The sequence below is a fragment of the Hordeum vulgare genome, chromosome 7H, assembly GCF_904849725.1.
Source record: "Hordeum vulgare subsp. vulgare chromosome 7H, MorexV3_pseudomolecules_assembly, whole genome shotgun sequence".
NCBI classification, from domain to species: domain Eukaryota; kingdom Viridiplantae; phylum Streptophyta; class Magnoliopsida; order Poales; family Poaceae; genus Hordeum; species Hordeum vulgare.
Genome location: NC_058524.1, coordinates 215,414,640 through 215,418,562, shown reverse-complemented (window position 1 = coordinate 215,418,562; position 3,923 = coordinate 215,414,640). Strand labels below are relative to the sequence as shown.

The window sequence follows — 3,923 nt, the reverse complement described above, 5'->3', positions numbered from 1 at the left end:
AAGAACAACTTCACCAAGAAAACTCCTCCAAAGGGTTTGGTGGCCCATGAAGAGTACACATCCGATGATGACGAGGATGATACAAGCTCTGAGGGGATGGCAACGGCTACTGTGGCTATTGCCACCTCCTCGCCCAAGGTGTCTCTCTTCGGCGCCACCAAAGAGAACGGCATCTCAAAGTGCCTCATGGCCAAAGGTATCAATAAGGTAACCCCCAACATCGATACCACGATCACTACTACTCCTTCATTGTTAGATTGTGTTGATGATAGTGAAGTATTGGAGCTTGATGAGAATAAGTTTGACAAATTCTTGTGTAAGATCAAAGGTGAATCCAAGAAGCACTTTTTTGCTCTTTTGGAACAACTTGGTGAGGGCAAAGATCTCATTGAGTCTCATGAGGATACTATCTCCAAGTTGGAGGGACATAGTCGTGAGTACGCCGATGAGATTGCGGAACTATCCATTTCTCTAGAGGAAGATTGTGGTCTTCGTTTGGCTCTTGAGGAGTCACACAATGTTGATCATGCTAAATTGCAAAAAGATCTTGATCATGCTATTGTTCTTACCCGTCTGCTTAATTCCGAGAAAGTTGCACTTGGGGTTGGCCACCCATCATAGACTCAAGGAAGAATTTGACACACTTGACAAGGCCCACAAGGTCTTGAAAGGTGTTTGTAAGTGCATCTAGTGCCCTTAGTGATTTTGGTGGTTTGAAGACTTATAGGTTAAGTAACTAATGTGTTTATAAGTGTACACCCGCTCTATAAGTCGCTGAGGAGTTTGAGTTATACGATGAATATCAACCCCTAAAAATGTATATCTTTGGCTGAAGAAATTGGTCTTATGCTAAAGATTTGGATCGCGAAGAAATTGCGATGAAATTGATATTCCTCATGAATATACTGAAGATGAGGAACTCGGTGTGTCCTGAAGAAAATTAGTTCGAAGACTTTGAAGCAAGAAGTTTTCCTTTCTGTTTCATTTTCTTCACTCTTGAGGCATAGGAACACCATACTGTTAAAGGGGGTCGACGTAACACTACGGAATGAATTTCCTCATGATACTCAACCCAATCCTAATCGAACAAAATCCTCAGGTGAGGAATATGAGAGACATGAGGACTCTCACAGTTGAGAGTCCCGATCGTTGCTGTGATTCGCGCCACCTCAGCAATCTTATCCATACCAACGGTCATAATATTTAAGGGCATTTATGTCAAATCATGTCGGGATGCTCCCAGGCTATAAATAGCCACCCCCACAACCATTAGCTGGTTGGCTGCTCCGTGAGAAACTGACACTTGTCATTTAGAGCAACCCAAAATCCTCAGAGTCTTCGAGAGTAAATCATCAGTGAGGAAACATACCAAACACCAAATCACAAACCAAAAACCAAGTGATTGAGCATCACTGAAGAATTTCTTCATGTGTGGAACTGAAGCCTTTGACCTTTGAGGACTGTGCATCCTCCAGACAGTTAGGCGTCATGGTCTAGAGCAATTTAGTAGTCAATTGTGGATCACCGGGTGACCGAGTTTGTGAGGGTTTGGAAGTCTTCCCCTAAAGACTTACCACGAGTGTTGGGCGAGGACTGTGTGTCCTTAGCTCAAGGAGAATACAGTAGGGACTATGTGTCCCGGGACTGTGTGTCCTTTGGTTTCAATACCAAGCCACTCCAAACCAGACGTACGACTATCACAATAGTTGGAACTGGGTCATCAACAACTGTCTTCATCATGATACGGGTTCTATTTCTTCAATTCTTTCAATTCCTCAATATTGTATGTTGAAGACTGTCACTGTCACTGTTTGAAGAATTTTCTAAAGACTTTCTCTGAATTTCCTCAACCTCAAATTCTTCATACCTATTTCTTCTGTGCCTGCGTACTATGCAAAATGTTTTTCTTAATCTTCATCTAGAAAATGGTTGTTGTAATCTTTGCACCTCTGATCCTTCGTTGTTTCCACTGCAAGTTATTCATCAGTGATGAATTTCCTCAAAAGGAATTTCCTCAGTGATGAAATTCTAAAATTGGCCTATTCACCCCCCTCTAGTCGATATTCAACCAACTTGATTCTCAAGCGAAGAATATCATCTGTGGCCACCTGAGCAAAGGTCAGTATGGCAGAGTGAGTGCTTTGGGCACAGCGAAGCTTGTCTGGGATAGGTTGTCCAAAGTCAATGAAGGAATATCAACTCAGCGTGACTCTCGTGTTGATGTTCTTCTCAATATCTTGAATCGCTTCAAGAGGTTTGACAATGAAATTTGTCAAGATACCTTTGATCGCCTCACTGACATCTCAAATGAACTGCAAGCATTGGGAGCTCGAGACATTACTGACCATGAAGTTGTGAAGAAACTGCTAAGATCTTTAGATTCATCATAAAAATACACTGGTTCTGATGATTCAAGAAAGATCAGACTATAAGATGCTTGATCCTGCTGATATACTCAAAAGACTCAATACTCACGAATTCCAACAGGAAGAAAAGAGAGATCGGTATGGACCAAGCTTCTCTAGACCTCGTGCGCTGAAGGCCAAAGCAATTTCCTCATCTGAAGAAGAAGACTCATATTGCAGCACTGGTGATCCTGAAGAACTTGGACAGGAGCTTGCAATGCTCGTGAGGATATTCTAGAAGTTTACAAGACGTGGCCAGTTTGGTAAATCTTCAAGAAGAGATATGAGGAAATCAGAATCTTCATTTGAGGACTACAAGAAAAGAACCTATCACAAATGCAAGAAATCAGGTCACTATATTGCTGATTGTCCTCGTTGGATGAAGGAATCAAAGAATAAGAAATACAAGGATGAAAGTTCTGATGACTCGAAGAAAAAGAAGAAATCTTCAAAATCCTCATACTCAAAGTCCTCATCACATAAGAAGACTAGTTTCAGAAAGGCTCGGACACTCATTGGCAAGGAAATGGATTTTGAGGAAGAATCTGAGGAATGTGATGAAGAGGAAGGATTTGAAGAAGACTCTGAGTCTGGTGTCGCGAGTCTTGCACTGGCTACAACATTCGTCAGCAAGTCAATCTTCAACCTTGAAGAAAACGACAACGCCATCTACACTGATGACTTTGCTCCAACCTATTTCTTCATGGAAAAATGTTCAAAGGTACTGAATGACACTTCCTCCTCTGATTCAAGTGACATTGAACCTGATGATTATAAAAAACCCAGTTACAGTAAACTTGCCAACATTGCAACTAAACAACAAACTGCCCTTGAAAAGCTTCAAAAACTGCTAGACAGAAGCGATGACCTATTGAATGATGAAATGAATCATACCCAAATCCTCACTGAAGATATGCAAAGTCTTCGGTCCAGATTTGATAGTCTTCAAGATCATCATGGCACACTCTTAGCTGATCGTGAGAAACTTTCCTATGAATTTCTTCAAAGGAAACTTGATCTTGAGAAGTTGAAGATGTCGATTGATGATCTTCGAATGGAAAACGATTCATTACTTCCTCAACAGATCAGTGCCGCTCAGGTTGAATTCACTCCACCATGTCTCAAATGCATCGAACATGAAACTGCCAATTCTTCACCAGAATCATCAAATGCTTCTATTGCTACAACTTCTTCAACTGCTCATGTGGTATCAAATTCCTCACTTGAGGAAACCACAAATGTTACTCACGAAAATGCAGGGCTGAAGGAGATGTATGTGACAGGCATGTACAAAAGTCTCAAAGGGCATCAAACCCTTTGCGATGTGCTCAAAAAACAGATATTGAATAGGAACCCGAGGAAACAAGGAATTGCCTTTGAGAGGAAATTGAATGTTGATGGATCATACTGGAAACTTCAGCAGTATCCCAAAACCTCATGGGTTGCTGCTAAAGGACCTCGTGTTGATCCATCCAATCTAATAGGCTTTGCATGTGAATTATCATATTCCTCAGATGA

The 3,923-nt window shown here is 41.4% G+C and overlaps 1 pseudogene; it reads left to right on the top strand.

The window, feature by feature from the left end:
• The first annotated feature begins 2,406 nt into the window (after positions 1-2,406).
• On the top strand, positions 2,407-3,216 carry LOC123413303 (annotated as a pseudogene).
• Positions 3,217-3,923: the final 707 nt, after the last annotated feature.